Source organism: Primulina tabacum, chromosome 10 (genome assembly GCF_025594145.1).
Source record: "Primulina tabacum isolate GXHZ01 chromosome 10, ASM2559414v2, whole genome shotgun sequence".
NCBI lineage: Eukaryota > Viridiplantae > Streptophyta > Magnoliopsida > Lamiales > Gesneriaceae > Primulina > Primulina tabacum.
In genome coordinates this window covers 16,413,927-16,429,981 of record NC_134559.1, presented here as the reverse complement: position 1 = coordinate 16,429,981, position 16,055 = coordinate 16,413,927, and the positions used below count along the sequence as shown (strand labels likewise).

At 41.0% G+C, this 16,055-nt stretch overlaps 10 non-coding genes across 10 annotated transcripts; all 10 read right to left on the bottom strand.

Annotated features, from left to right (window-relative positions):
- Nucleotides 1-7,607: 7,607 nt before the first annotated feature.
- On the bottom strand, nucleotides 7,608-7,726 carry LOC142508376 (5S ribosomal RNA). The gene has a single exon (XR_012806591.1). It is a non-coding gene; the product is annotated as a 5S ribosomal RNA (ribosomal RNA).
- Nucleotides 7,727-8,807: 1,081 nt separating this feature from the next.
- On the bottom strand, nucleotides 8,808-8,926 carry LOC142516094 (5S ribosomal RNA). The gene has a single exon (XR_012811908.1). It is a non-coding gene; the product is annotated as a 5S ribosomal RNA (ribosomal RNA).
- Nucleotides 8,927-9,610: 684 nt separating this feature from the next.
- Nucleotides 9,611-9,728, bottom strand: LOC142508101 (5S ribosomal RNA). Its single transcript, XR_012806331.1, has one exon. It is a non-coding gene; the product is annotated as a 5S ribosomal RNA (ribosomal RNA).
- Nucleotides 9,729-10,410: 682 nt separating this feature from the next.
- Nucleotides 10,411-10,528, bottom strand: LOC142516918 (5S ribosomal RNA). Its single transcript, XR_012812686.1, has one exon. It is a non-coding gene; the product is annotated as a 5S ribosomal RNA (ribosomal RNA).
- Nucleotides 10,529-11,210: 682 nt separating this feature from the next.
- LOC142507677 (5S ribosomal RNA) lies at nucleotides 11,211-11,330 on the bottom strand. Its single transcript, XR_012805928.1, has one exon. It is a non-coding gene; the product is annotated as a 5S ribosomal RNA (ribosomal RNA).
- A 683-nt stretch (nucleotides 11,331-12,013) lies between these two features.
- On the bottom strand, nucleotides 12,014-12,131 carry LOC142516451 (5S ribosomal RNA). Its single transcript, XR_012812244.1, has one exon. It is a non-coding gene; the product is annotated as a 5S ribosomal RNA (ribosomal RNA).
- An 846-nt stretch (nucleotides 12,132-12,977) lies between these two features.
- Nucleotides 12,978-13,096, bottom strand: LOC142507615 (5S ribosomal RNA). Its single transcript, XR_012805868.1, has one exon. It is a non-coding gene; the product is annotated as a 5S ribosomal RNA (ribosomal RNA).
- A 709-nt stretch (nucleotides 13,097-13,805) lies between these two features.
- On the bottom strand, nucleotides 13,806-13,924 carry LOC142506334 (5S ribosomal RNA). The gene has a single exon (XR_012804629.1). It is a non-coding gene; the product is annotated as a 5S ribosomal RNA (ribosomal RNA).
- A 686-nt stretch (nucleotides 13,925-14,610) lies between these two features.
- On the bottom strand, nucleotides 14,611-14,729 carry LOC142515537 (5S ribosomal RNA). The gene has a single exon (XR_012811378.1). It is a non-coding gene; the product is annotated as a 5S ribosomal RNA (ribosomal RNA).
- A 683-nt stretch (nucleotides 14,730-15,412) lies between these two features.
- On the bottom strand, nucleotides 15,413-15,531 carry LOC142517255 (5S ribosomal RNA). The gene has a single exon (XR_012813010.1). It is a non-coding gene; the product is annotated as a 5S ribosomal RNA (ribosomal RNA).
- Nucleotides 15,532-16,055: the final 524 nt, after the last annotated feature.

Here is a 16,055-nt window from a genome sequence, read left to right as displayed (position 1 = left end):
AGGAATTGACTACGATGAGACGTATGCTCCAGTTGCAAGATTGGAAGCAATCAGAATATTTCTTGCTTATGCATCTCACAAAAACTTCAAAGTTTAGCAGATGGATGTGAAGAGTGCATTCCTAAACGGTCAGTTACAAGAAGAAGTATATGTTGAACAACCTCCAGGTTTTGTAAATCACAAACTTCCTGATCATGTATAATATTTGAACAAAGCATTATATGGTCTTAAACAAGCTCCCAGGGCTTGGTACGAAACTCTTTCAAAATTCCTAACTGATCATGACTTTACAGTCGGATCAGTTGATAAGACCTTGTTCAAATTTACTAAAAATAATCATATTCTATTAGTTCAAATTTATGTTAATGATATAATATTTGGGTCAACTAACCCCAAATTGTGCGAAAAGTTTGCTAAGTTAATGCAGGAAAAGTTTGAAATGAGCGTGATGGGTGAACTGACATTTTTTCTTGGACTGCAAGTGAAGCAACTGGAAACTGGTATATTCATTAGTCAAACAAAATATACAAAGGAGTTGCTAAAGAAATTTGGTATGGAATCATGCTCACCTGCAACTACTCCCATGAGCTCATCAGTTAAACTAGATACTGACGAAGGGGGAATATCAGTAGAGGCGACATTATATAGAGGATTAATAGGATCATTGTTGTACCTAACAGCCAGTCGACCTGATATTGTTTTTGCTGTCTGTATGTGTGCCAGATTTCAAGCAAATCCTAAGCAATCACATTTCTTAGCTGCTAAAAGAATTCTGAGATATCTTAAGGACACGCAAAATGTTGGGCTATGGTATTCCAAAGACTCCACCTTCAATTTAGTTGGATATTCATACGCAGATTATGCAGGATGTAAGCTTGATCGCAAAAGTACAAGTGGATCTTGTCAGTTCTTAGGAGACAGACTGATCTCTTGGTTCAGCAAGAAGCAGACATCCATAGCTACCTCCACAACAGAAGCAGAATATCTTGCTGCTGGTAGCTGTTGTGCACAACTGATCTGGATTCAGCAACAACTGAAGGATTATGGAGTAACGTCAACTGAATCGCCCATATTTTGTGATAATACCAGCACAATTGCCATCACTTATAATCCAGTTCTTCACTCAAGGACCAAGCATATAGATGTCAGGCATCACTTCATTAGGGATCATGCATTAAAGAAGGATATTCGACTAGAATATATTTCAACTGAACAGCAAGCAGCTGACATCTTCACAAAACCATTACCCGAGGCTAAGTTTTCTTACTTTCGAAATATTCTTGGTTTAATTGATTTATCTTAGAAATTATTAGTAATATTGCTTCACTAACAGAATTATATGCAGAAAATAAGAACACAACAAATTGAAAATAACGCTTCATTAAGAATACCAACGTTCCCATTTTACAGAAGATATCATGGAATCAACTGAATCCAGCCACGCCCTAACCCAATCATTTAACTCATAAATTCGAACTCTAGCAAATGCCCTAGATTTCGAAATCTTATCAACAACATGCCACTTCTTCCATAGCATCGCCTCCAAAAGACATTTGTCTTCAACCAAATCCCTAACATGCCTCACTTCAAAACGTGCAAGGTATTTCAGTGCTCTTGCCTCCTGAGCACGAGTAGGAATAGCACCACTGTCACTCACCCTCTTCAACTCATGAATCTTTTCCCATGTTAACATCACCTTCTGAAAAACATATATCTGCATCTTTCTCTTGATATCTTTTAAACGAGGGGTTGACTGCTCAGTAACATGAACATGAGTGCTGCTGCATGCATCAGAATCAGACATATTGAAATATTTTTGAACTGATATTGCATCACATTTTTATCACTATCATCTTATTTATAGGAAAATGACGTTGGAGAAGCTGAAGAGTCTCAAGTTAATCAATGCGTCTCTCACATTTACCAAGGACTTTAAGTTATCGGTTGTTCATTGTCAACTGACACCAGTTTGAATTCTATTAATAGTTGTTTAAATAGTCCCAGTTCATGATCAACTTATGACAGTTAGTCTCTCATCAGTTCATTTGTTTACATATCACAGCTGATGAAATATATCATTTGCAGAAAAACAGAGTTAAAACCAGATAAATATTTCATTACTTATAAATGTTGGTCTGGATTACTTCATCATACTTCTCCTCCACAACAATTATCCAAAATTTCAGCCAAACAGATAGAGAAGAAGGAGCAGTCATGAGAAAGCTGTGAGAATGAGCTATGCGCCTCAGGATCTTCAATTCCTTGCGGAGCATCAGCTGATACATGTGACCGTCCTTGATGACGTCCACCCACACAGCAATATTCAAGTGCTTTCGCACTTGATTCAGTTCTGCCACCAATTCAGGAGTGGTGGCCTCCTCAGAGTTGTATAAGAGCTCAAGCTCCTGCAATCGCTCCCAGTAATGCAGACTTTCATAGAAGACTTCGTCTTCTATCTCAGCCTTCCTGGCCTCCACAGAAAAGGGAGAAAGACTTGAGTCACCCGTATCAGACATTTTTTATCTTGAATATTTTGGATGATATGTCTAAAACTAATTGAGCCATTTCTATTTTAGCAGAATATCAAGAAAGCTGAAGAGTCGTCAACGTTTCAGCAAAACCAATAACCTCTCTGACTCTTAAAATTATTTTGTAGCACTACTTTAATTATTATATGCACCAATTTAGGGGGAATGTCAGTTTTTAAGACGTTAACTGAGAAGACAATCGTTTGTGAATTCTCAACTGACTTGAATCAGTTTCCCAACTGATTGTTCAGCTTGAAAATTTTACAAATCTTCTCACATAAGTTAACCAATTAAAAACTTATTATATTCCAAATCAAATGAGGTGACTAAATTTTTATGATGTGACATATTTTAAAACCGCTCATTATTATATACACACGATTACAGCACACGTACACACATTTTTATTCAAAATTTTTCCCGGGCTGACACGTGTCCAGAATTTGAATAGTCACGAACAAAAGCATTTTGCCCGCTTCACTTCAGTTCTATTCTTCACAATTACAATCAGTTTCTAAGAGTATACAAATTTCAGAACTTATTCTCTTCAATTTGCAGATCACTACACTTACCGAAATGGCAAACCAGATCCCAGCCCATATCTTGAATGCGATGGTCATCGATTTTAATTCGGTTCTATCGATTCAAGAAGCAGACGTTAAGAATGTATTTCTAAAGCTTGAGTCGGCAGGTCTCAAGATGTTCTTGGGACAATCTTCTCAGAAGATATACCTCAAGGAGGTCAATGAATTCTATCGGAAGGGATTTATCACTACTAATGACACTATCTCTGTGACTATCAATGATCAGTTGCTACTCCTTTCTGAAGAAGCTTTCGGAGAAATCTTCTTTTTGCCAACTGATGGTTATGTCAGCTTTTCTGAAGTAAAAACTCATGACATTGAAGAAATGCAGTCTCGACTATCTGCTGATGGACGGAAAATCAAGGTTTTCGATCCAAAGAAGGAACTGAAACCAGAAATTCAGTTGTTAGCTGATATCGTGGCAAAGGGAATATTAGCAAAAGCCGGTTCTTATGCTGCTCTTACACTCGAAAAATTCCAGGTAATGACCATAATCATGGGTGAAAGGAAAGCAAATTGGAGATATATTCTTTTTAACATCTTGAAGAATATGCTCAAGTCATCCAAACAGTCATGTGGCTTCGCCATCCAAATCAGTTATCTGTTAAAACTGAAGGGTTTGGTAGCTGAAAATGCTGAAACATCATCAAAATTCAAGGTATTTACTGCCAAAAACACCTTGCCATCAAAAACCAAAATAGAGGTTGAGCCATCACCAGTCAAGAAGGTCAAAACAGCAAAAAGGAAACTGATTCTCAGTGAATCAGATTCAGAGAAAACTCCTTCCCCTAAGCTTGTCAAGAGACCAAGGACTCAAAGAACCAAACCAATAACCACAGTGGAAGTCATTCCACCTGAGAAAATTATTCAATCAGCTGCTCAACAGCCCATTCAGGCTATCCCTTTGCAAGTAGTCTCACCTGATGATTCAGTTACCAAAGCAAAGACACCAGCTAAGGTAAGAGCTCCCTTGACTCTTGTAAATCGCCCAACCATCCTGCCTAGAGCTAGATCTAAAGGTGTAATATTAAGGGAACCAGTGCACTCCACACATTCTGGAATGGATCTTCCTCACATTCTCTCAACTGAAAAAGGAAAAGGCAAGCTGGTTGAAGAACCCCGGCCATCCAATGTCATTCAAACACACATTGACCTAGTTTGGGAACAGGTCAATGCATTTGCCACATCACAATTAAAATCTTTTGATTGTTGGAAAAGTTTCAGAACAGAAATATTTGCCAAAGAACTGAAGCATAGATCTCAACTGAAAAAGTTCATCAAGCTAGAAGCAATTGTGATGAAAGTAGTCAAAGCTGCTACAATTCCACATGCATTAGAAAGGCAGAAATATTTCTTTAATCAGATTCGCGTCAAAAAGCTAACAAGAATGGTAGCAAAGCTGAAGTCCAACTACAATCCCACAAGTCCAACTGCATACAATGATAGAGCTGTGTTCACTCAACTGGACACAGATCTTAGTAGTCTGCAGAGTGAAATCAGATTTTGGGAAGAAGATCAGGAACTAGTTCTTCATGACAAACCCCCCAACTCAAATATTGAAAAAGATTTATCCTCCTCTCCACAAAAAGAACCATCTCCACAACAGGCAACTGAAAAGCCAGTTCAGGGAATACCTCAATCCTCTCAGACAGAACATCAGCTATATTCTGAAGCAGAACTATCCTTGGCAAACATTGATGAAATCATTCAAGCTGTTACCTTGGAAGCTCAGCTAGAGGAAATACAATATGACTCAATTACCCATTCAACTGAACAACCAGAGCAAGACATTAAGATATCATCTGAAGCACCAGCTGAGTCACTTATTGCTGAAAAATTTATATCTGCTCAAACTGAAGTGCCAAACAAAACTTCAGAAAAAGAAATAACTGAATCGGAAAAAGCTCAAACTGAAGCACCAGTTCAGCCAGAAACTTCTGCTGAACAAGATATTCAAACTGATGAACAAGCAAAACCCTCAGAACAAGAAACTGCTGAACATGTAGAAGGTCAGTTGCTCACTGAATCAAAGGAGCAAGAACAAATTTCAGTTAATTCTCCACAGGAGGCCCCTATGTATGAACCATCCATCTCCATCATTAAGCCAGACAGTCCATTTCTTGATCAAAACCAACGTTCATCATCTCAAATTCAAGAAAACATTCCAGCTCAGCCTATGGCTGGAACAATGGAAACTAATCAAGCATTAGTTCTTTTTGGACAAACATCGAAGCATTCAGAAACGCCCAGTCAGCGACATCCAATTCAATCCACAGAAATGGATGTTGTTCTTGAAGAAATCCAGAACATACAGTACAATATGCAGCAGATGCTCGCTGAAATCAAGAAAATTCAATTCGAACAACTGTCTCATACTGTCAAATTAGATTCTTCGACTGAATTTGACTCGGCGAAACTAAACGCTCTTCAAGCCAACATGGACTCTCTTAGCAGAATTGTGCATGAAATAAAGAAGGGCCTAGTTAACTCACTCTTTACAACTCAGGATGTAATTAGTCAGAGAGTTGAGCGACTGGAAACCTCTGTTTCAAATAAAATAGAATTGCTACAGACCTCCCTCACAACAATTTCCACAAGTATCTCATCAGATGTAAAAATTCTTTCCATTGACGTTCGAAAGTTATCAGACAAAATGGAGTTGTTTGACAAAAAGGGGGAAGAACAGCAGCTGAAGAAGAATTAATCAGATTATTAGAATCAACTGATATAATATTCTCAGATTTTATGTTATCTACAAGGAATCCAGTTATTTTATGATTCAGTTGCGTAATCTATTATCTACAAAGAGCTCAGTTATTCGATCTTAAATCACTTGGTTTTGTCAAACACCATAAAGGGGGAAATTGTTGGAAACTAGATTCTGGAGTTTGACAAAACATGAATCAATCGATTAAGAAAATATGAATCAACTGATACGCGCAAGCAAATTCGGCAACTGAACTTATCAGCTGAAATCAGCTGATTCAATGATACAGAGTAAACTGATCAGTTGGAACTGATCAATTAAAACATTCAGCCGAATGCCTCAAAGTCTCTCAACTGAAGATGTCTCGGGAAAGAACAAAGAAGACATAACAAATTACAAAAGCACCGCACAACAACCAAGACTACTTAAAACAACGCATTCTGGACAAAGCAATTAAGACGCCGAATTATAATAAATGAAGCAAACAATATCGAAGGAATAATCAAGTGGAAACCAACGGATACAAATATTCAAATTTATCTCAAGATTACCGTTGGAAAAGAAGAGTATAAATATGGCAGAAGAAAAAGAAGAAGTGACGATACATCATTCAAAACTTGCTATTACTCTGTCAAAATCTCAGCTCACTCTTACTTGATTTATTCATAGCAATCAAGGCTATAAGTTGAGCAAACTAGCACTCTGTAATATTTGTTAATTCAATAGTGCTAAGATCAGTTACGCACAGAGATCATTTTGTAATACTAAGAGTTTCAGTTTAGGCAGTGGGTAAGTCCTAACTGAAGTGGGTCTGTACAAGTGTTGTATTGGATCAAAGTCTTTTAGTGGAAATCCTATCCTTGTGATAGAAGGGGTGACGTAGGAGTAATTGAATTCTCCGAACATCCAGAAACAATCCTTGTGTATTTTATTTCTATTCTGTATTCTATCTGTCAGTCAGTTACCTTCCGCAACTACCTCAGTTTAACTGATTGATATTGACCAACAAGATTCCGAGAATCAGTATGTCACCAAAATGAACTCAAAAATTCGATAAGACCAATATAAATTGAGAGTGTTTATTCAACCCCCCCTTCTAAACACTCTTGACACGTCAATCGATCCTATCATATCCCTCGAGTACGTGTGGAGCGGGCGGCGATGGACAACACGCGGCACTGCTCTCGCCCAATCATAACTATGAAGTTAAGCGTTCTGGCGCGATGGCAGAGCTAGGATGGGTGACCTCCCTGGGAAGACCTCGTGTCGCGACCGTTTACGTAAATTATGGATAAAACAGTCGAAATAATTGTTTTTAATGAGTTAACCGTCTCCGGAGTAATCTGCGTCATACCCTTCCGCACAGAACCGGCTCACGACAACAAAAATCGATAAATGTTTCCAGAAAATAGAAAAAAAAATAAGAAGAAGGAAATAACGAATGTAAAGCTATTATTATGCCTGGGATACGATAAAATGGAACCGGAATCGAATTTCGAACTTCCTAAGCGGATTTCTTGAGGAAACGAAAGCTTAACAGCAACGGTAAATCGCAAATTAGGGGGTCTTAGAGAAGGAATTCGGCTAAAATCTCGTCAGCTCATTGCGTAGTAATGAGTCTCGTCCGTTTGCCTGTTTACAATCAAATGAGCCTACAATTTTGTCCAAATCCGGCAGTGCCCGAGCTACTTTCATTTCACATGTCTTATCTGGTCCCGATCGAGATTCAGATGATTTGAGCAGAAAATCGTCTGTCAACAAGTAATCAAAAATAGAAAAACACGAAAAAGGGTGCAACACGAGAACTTCCCAGGGGGTCACCCACCCTAGTACAACACTCGCCCAAGCACGCTTAACTTCGGAGTTCTGATGGGATCCGGTGCATTAGTGCTGGTATGATCGCACCCGACATTGAGTGGGATGTTTATTCTTATATCCCTCGAGTACGTGTGGAGCGAGCGGCGATGGACAACACGCGGCACAGCTCTCGCCAAATCATAACCATGAAGTTAAGCGTTCTGGCGCGATGGCAGAGCTAGGATAGGTGACCTCTTTGGGAAGACCTCGTGGTGCGACCGTTTATGTAAATTATGGATAAAACAGTCGAAATAATTGTTTTCAATGAGTTATCCGTCTCTGGAGTAATCTGCGTCATACACTTCAGCACAGAACCGGCTCACGACAACAAAAATCGATAAATGTACCCAGAAAATAGAAAAAAAATTAGAAGAAGGAAATAGCGAATGTAAAGCTATTATTATGCCTGGGATACGATAAAATGGAACGTGAATCGAATTTCGGACTTCCTAAATGGATTTCTCGAGGAAACGGAAGCTTAACAAAAGCGGAAAATCGCAAATTAGAGGGTCTTAGAGAAGGAATTCAGCTAAAATATCACCAGCTCATTGCGGAGTAACGAGTCTCGTTCGTTTGCCCGTTTACAATCAAATTAGCCTACAATTTTGTCCAAATCCGGCAGTGCCCGAGCTACGTTGATTTCTGTCAAAATAATTGTTTTTAATGAGTTAACCGTCTCCGGGGTAATCTGCGTCATACCCTTCCGCACAGAACCGGCTCAGGACAACAAAAATCGATAATTGTTCCCAGAAAATAGAAAAAAATAAGAAGAATGAAATAACGAGTGTAAAGCTATTATTATGCCTGGGATACGATAAAATTGAACCGGAATCGAATTTCGAACTTCCTAAGTGGATTTCTAGAGGAAACGGAAGCTTAACAGAAGCGGTAAATCGCAAATTAGATGGTCTTAAAGAAGGAATTCGGCTAAAATCTCGTCAGCTCATTGCGTAGTAATGAGTCTCGTCCGTTTGCCCGTTTACAATCAAATTAGCCTACAATTTTGTCCAAATCCAGCAGTGCCCAAGCTACTTTCATTTCACATGTCTTATCTGGTCTCGATCGAGATTCAGATGATTTGAGTCGAAAATCGTCTATCAACAAGTAATCAAAAATAGAAAAACACGAAAAGGGGTGCAACATGAGGACTTCCCAGGGGGTCACCCATCCTAGTACTGCTCTCGCCCAAGCACGTTTGACTTCGGAGTTCTGATGGGATCCGGTGCATTAGTGCTGGTATGATCGGACCCGACATTGAGTGGGATGTTTATTCTTATATCCCTCGAGTACGTGTGGAGCGGGCGGCGATGGACAACAGGCGGCACTGCTCTCGCCCAATAATAAACATGAAGTTAAGCCTTCTAGTGCGATGGCAGAGCTAGGATGGGTGACCTCCCTGGGAAGACCTCGTGTCGCGACCGTTTACGTAAATTATTGATAAAACAGTCGAAATAATTGTTTTTAATGAGTTAACCGTCTCCGGAGTAATCTGTGTCATACCCTTCCGCACAGAACCGGCTCACGACAATAAAAATTGATAAATGTTCCCAGAAAATAGAAAAAAAAATAAGAAGAAGTAAATAACGAATGTAAAGCTATTATTATGCCTGGGATACGAAAAAATGGAACCGCAATCGAATTTCGAACTTTCTAAGCGGATTTCTCGAGGAAACGAAAGCTTAACAGAAGCGGTAAATCGCAAATTAGAGGGTCTAAGAGAAGGAATTCGGCTAAAATCTCGTCAGCTCATTGCGTAGTAATGAGTCTCGTCCGTTTGCCTGTTTACAATCAAATTAGCCTACAATTTTGTCCAAATCCGGCAGTGTCTGAGCTACTTTCATTTCACATGTCTTATCTGGTCTCGATCGAGATTCAGATGATTTGAGCCGAAAATCGTCTGTCAACAAGTAATCAAAAATAGAAAAACACGAAAAGGGGTGCAACACGAGGACTTCCCAGGGTGTCACCCATCCTGATACTGCTCTCGCCCAAGCACGCTTAACTTCGAGTTCTGATGGGATCCGGTGCATTAGTGCTGGTATGATCGCACCCAACATTGAGTGGGATATTTATTATTATATCCCTCGAGTACGTGTGGAGCGGGCAGCGATGGACAACACGCGGCATTGCTCTCGCCCAATCATAACCATGAATTTAAGCGTTCTGGCGCGATGGCAGAGCTAGGATGGGTGACCTCCCTGGGAAGACCTCGTGTCGCGACCGTTTACGTAAATTATGGATAAAACAGTCGAAATATTGTTTTTAATGAGTTAACCATCTCCGGAATAATCTGCGTCATACCTTTCCGCACAGAACCGGCTCACGACAACAAAAATCGATAAATGTTCACAGAAAATAGAAAAAAAATAAGAAGAAGGAAATAACGAATGTAAAGCTATTATTATGCCTGGGATACGATAAAATGTAACCGGAATCGAATTTCGAACTTCCTATGCGGATTTCTCGAGAAAACGAAAGCTTAACAAAAGCGGTAAATCGCAAATTAGAGGGTCTTAGAAAATGAATTCGGCTGAAATCTCGTCAGCTCATTGCGTAGTAATGAGTCTCGTCCGTTTGCCCGTTTACAATCAAATTAGCCTACAATTTTGTCCAAATCCGGCAGTGCCCGAGCTACTTTCATTTCACATGTCTTATCTGGTCCCGATCGAGATTCAGATGATTTAAGCCGAAAATCGTCTGTCAAAAAGTAATCAAAAATAGAAAAACACGAAAAGGGGTGCAACACGAGGACTCCCAGGGGGTCACCCATCCTAGTACTGCTCTCGCCCAAGCACGCTTAACTTCGGAATTCTGAAGGGATCCGATGCATTAGTGCTGGTATGATCGCACGCGACTTTGAGTGGGATGTTTATTCTTATATCCCTCGAGTACGTGTGGAGCGGGCGGCGATGGATAACACGCGTCACTGCTCTCGCCCAATCATAACCATGAAGTTAGGCGTTCTGGCGCGATGGCAGAGCTAGGATGGGTGACTTCCCTAGAAAGACCTCGTGTCGCGACCTTTCACATAAATTATGGATAAAACAGTCGAAATATTGTTTTTAATGAGTTAACCGTTTCCGGAGTAATCTGCGTCATACCCTTTCGCACAGAACCGGCTCACGAAAAAAAAATCCATAAATGTTCCCAGAAAATAGAAAAAAAAATAAGAAGAAGGAAATAACGAATGTAAAGCTATTATTATGCCTGGGATGCGATAAAATGGAACCGGAATCGAATTTCAAACTTCCTAAGCGGATTTCTCGAGGAAACGAAAACTTAACAGAAGCGGTAAATCGCAAATTAGAGGGTCTTAGAGAAGGAATTCAGCTAAAATCTCGTCAGCTCATTGCGTAGTAATGAGTCTCGTCCGTTTGCCCGTTTACAATCAAATTAGCCTACAATATTGTCCAAATCCGGTAGTGCCCGAGCTACTTTCATTTCACATGTCTTATCTGGTCCCGATCGAGATTCAGATGATTTGAGCCGAAAATCGTCTGCCAACAAGTAATCAAAAATAGAAAAACACGAAAAAGGGTGCAACACGAGGACTTTCTCAGGGGGTCACCCATCCTACTACTGCTCTCGCCCAAGCACGCTTAACATCGGAGTTCTGATAGGATCCGGTGCATTAGGGCTGGTATGATCGCACCCAACATTGAGTGGGATGTTTATTCTTATATCCCTCGAGTGCATGTGGAGCGGGTGGCGATGGACAACAGGCGGCACTGCTCTCGCCCAATCATAACCATGAAGTTAAGCGTTCTGGGGCGATGGCAGAGGTAGGATGGGTGACCTCCCTGGGAAGACCTCGTGTCGCGACCGCTTACCTAAATTATGGATAAAACAGTCGAAATAATTGTTTTTAATGAGTTAACCATCTCCGGAATAATCTGCGTCATACCTTTCCGCACAGAACCGGCTCACGACAACAAAAATCGATAAATGTTCCCAGAAAATAAAAAAAAAATAAGAAGGAGAAAATAACGAATGTAAAGCTATTATTATGCCTGGGATACGATAAAATGGAACCGCAATCGAATTTCGAACTTCCTGAGCGGATTTCTCGAGGAAACGAAAGCTTAACAGAAGCGGTAAATCGCAAATTAGAGGGTCTTAGTGAAGGAATTCGGCTAAAATCTCGTCAGCTCATTGCGTAGTAATGAGTCTCGTCCGTTTGCCCGTTTACAATCAAATTAGCCTAAAATTTTGTCCAAATCCGGCAGTGCCCGAGCTACTTTCAATTCACATGTCTTATCTGGTCCCGATCGAGATTCAGATGATTTGAGCCAAAAATCGTCTGTCAACAAGTAATCAAAAATAGAAAAACACGGAAAGGGGTGCAACACGAGGACTTCCCAGGGGGTCACCATCCTAGTACTGCTCTCGCCCAAGCACGCTTAACTTCAGAGTTCTGATGGGATCCGGTGCATTAGTGCTGGTATGATCGGACCCGACATTGAGTGGGATGTTTATTCTTATATCTCTCGAGTACGTGTGGAGCGGGCGGCGATGGACAACAGGCGGCACTGCTCTCTCCCAATCATAACCATGAAGTTAAGCGTTCTGGAGCGATGGCAGAAGTAGGATGGGTGAGCTCCCTGGGAAGACCTCGTGTCGCGACCGTTTACGTAAATTATGGATAAAACAGTCGAAATAATTGTTTTTAATGAGTTAACCGTCTCCGGAGTAATCTGCGTCATACCCTTCCGCACAGAACTGGCTCACGACAACAAAAATCGATAAATGTTCCGAGAAAATAGAAAAAAAAATAAGAAGAATGAAATAACGAATGTAAAGCTATTATTATGCCTGGGATACGATAAAATGGAACCGCAATCGAATTTCGAACTTCCTAAGCGGATTTCTCGAGGAAACGAAAGCTTAACAAAAGCGGTAAATCGCAAATTAGAGGGTCTTAGAGAAGGAATTCGGCTAAAATCTCGTCAGCTCATTGCGTAGTAATGAGTCTCGTCCGTTTGCCCGTTTACAATCAAATTAGCCTACAATTTTGTCCAAATCCGGCAGTGCCTGAGCTACTTTCATTTCACATGTCTTATCTGGTCCTGATCGAGATTCAGATGATTTGAGCCGAAAATCGTCTGTCAACAAGTAATAAAAAATAGAAAAACACGAAAAGGGGTGCAAAACGAGGACTTCCCAGGGGGTCACCCATTCTAGTACTGCTCTCGCCTGAGCTACTTTCATTTCACATGTCTTATCTGGTCCCGATCGAGATTCAGATGATTTGAGCCGAAAATCGTCTGTCAACAAGTAATCAAAAATAGAAAAACACGAAAAGGGGTGCAAAACGAGGACTTCTCAGGGGGTCACCCATCCTAGTACTGCTCTCGCCCAAGCACGCTTAACTTCGGAGTCTTGATGGGATCCGGTGCATTAGTGCTTGTATGATAGCACCCGACATTGAGTGGGATGTTTATTCTTATATCCCTCGAATACGTGTGGAGCGGGCGGCGATGGACAACACGCGGCACTGCTCTCGTCCAATCATAACAATGAAGTTCAGCGTTCTGGCGTGATGGCAGAGCTAGGATGGGTGACCTCCCTGGGAAGACCATGTGTCGCGATCGTTTACGTAAATTATGGATAAAACAGTCGAAATAATACGTAAATTATGGATAAAACAGTCGAAATAATTGTTTTTAATGAGTTAACAGTCTCCGGAGTAATCTGCGTCATACCCTTCCGCACAGAACCGGCTCACGACAACAAAAATCGATAAATGTTCCCAGAAAATAGAAAAAAAAAAGAAGAAGGAAATAATGAATGTAAAGCTATTATTATGCCTGGGATACGATAAATCGGAACCGGAATCGAATTTCGAACTTCCTAAGCGGATTTCTCGAGGAAACGAAAGCGTAACAGAAGCGGTAAATCGCAAATTAGAGGGTCTTAGGGAAGGAATTCGGCTAAAATCATGTCAGCGTAGTAATGAGTCTCGTCCGTTTGCCCGTTTACAATCAAATTAGCCTACAATTTTGTCCAAATCCGGCAGTGCCGGAGCTACTTTCATTTCACATGTCTTATTTGGTCACGATCGAGATTCAGATGATTTGAGCTGAAAATCGTCTGTCAACAAGTAATCAAAAATAGAAAAAACACGAAAAAGGGGTGCAACACGAGGACTTCCTAGGGGCTCACCCATCCTAGTACTACTCTCGTCCAAGCACGTTTAACTTCGGAGTTCTGTTGGGATCCGGTGCATTGGTGCTGGTATGATCACACCCAACCTTGAGTTGGATGTATATTCTAATATCCCTCGAGTACATGTGGAGCGGGCGGCGATGGACAACACGCGGCACTGCTCTCGCCCAATCATAACCATGACGTTAAGCGTTCTGGCGCGATGGCAGAGTAAGGATGGGTGACCTCCCTGGGAAGTCCTCGTGTCGCGACCATTTACGTAAATTATGGCAAAAACAGTCGAAAAAATTGTTTTTAATGAGTTAACCGTCTCCGGAGTAATCTGCGTTATACCCTTAAGCACAGAACCGGCTCACGACAACAAAAATCGCTAAATGTTCCCAGAAAATAGAAAAAAAATAAGAAGAAGAAAATATCAAATGTAAAGCTATTATTATGCCTGAATACGATAAAATGGAACAAAAATCGAATTTTGGACTTTCTAAGCGGATTTCTCGAGGAAACGGAAGCTTAACAGAAGCGGAAAATCGCAAATTAGAGGGTCTTAGAGAAGGAATTCGGCTAAAATCTCGCCACCTCGTTGCGGAGTAATGAGTCTCGTTCGTTTGCCCGTTTACAATCAAATTAGGCTACAATTTAGTCCAAATCCGGCAGTGCCCGAGCTACGTTGATTTCACATGTCTTATCTGGTCCCGATCGTGATTCAGATGATTTGAGCCGAAAATCGTCTGTCAACAAGTAATCAATCAAAAATAGAAAAACACAAAAATGGGTGCAACACGAGGACTTCCCAGGGGGTCATCCATCCTAGTACTTCTCTCGCCCAAGCACGCTTAACTTCGGAGTTCTGATGGGATCCGGTACATTAGTGCTGGTATTATCGTACCCGACATTGAGTGGGATGTTTATTCTTATATCCTCGAGTACGTGTGGAGCGGGCGACGATGGACAACACGCGGCACTGCTCTCGCCCAATCATAACCATGAAGTTAAGCGTTCTAGCGCGATGACAGAGCTAGGATGGGCGACCTCCCTGAGAAGACCTCGTGTCGCGACCGTTTACATAAATTATGGATAAAACAGTTAAAATAATTGTTTTTAATGAGTTAACCTTCTCCGGAGTAATCTGCGTCATACCCTTCCGCACAAAACCGCCTCACGATAACAAAAATCGCAAAATATTCCCAGAAAATAGAAAAAAAAATAAGAAGAAGGAAATAGCGAATGTAAAGCTATTATTATGCCTGGGATACGATAAAATGGCACCGGAATCGAATTTCGAACTTCCAAAGCGGATTTCTCGAGGAAACGGAAGCTTAACAGAAGCGGTAAATCGCAAATTAGAGGGTCTTAGAGAAGGAATTTAGCTAAAATATCGCCAGCTCTTTGCGGAGTAATGATTCTCGTCCGTTTTCCCGTCTACAGTCAAATTAGCCTATAATTTTGTCCAAATATGGCAGTGCCCGAGCTACGTTGATTTAACATGTCTTATCTGGTCCCGATCGAGATTCAGATGATTTAAGCCGAAAATCGTCTGTCAACAAGTAATCAAAAATAGAAAAACACGAAAATGCGTGCAACAAGAGGACTTCCCAGGGGGTCACCCATCCTAGTACTGCTCTAGCCCAAGCACGCTTAACTTCGGAGTTCTGATGGGATCCGGTGCATTAGTGCTGGTATGATCGCACCAGAACTATTAGTGGGATGTTTATTCTTATATCCCTCGAGTACGTGTGGAGCGGGCGGCGATGGACAACATGCGGCACTGCTCTCACCCAATCATAACCATGAAGTTAAGCGTTCTGGGGCGATGGCAGAGCTAGGATGGGTGACCTCCCTGGGAAGACCATGTGTCGCGGAGTAATCTGCGTCATACCCTTCCGCACAGAACCGGCTCACGACAACAAAAATCGATAAATGTTCCCAGAAAATTTAAAAAAAATAAGAAGAAGGAAATAACGAATTTAAAGCTATTATTATGCCTGTGATACGATAAAATGGAACCGGAATCGAATTTCGAACTTCCTAAGCGGATTTCTCGAGGAAACGAAAGCTTAACAAAAGCGGTAAATCGCAAATTAGAGGGTCTTAGAGAAGGAATTCGGCTAAAATCTCGTCAGCTCATTGCGTAGTATGAGTCTCGTCCGTTTGCCCGTTTACAATCAAATTAGCCTACAATTTTGTCCAAATCCGGCAGTGCCCGAGCTACTTTCA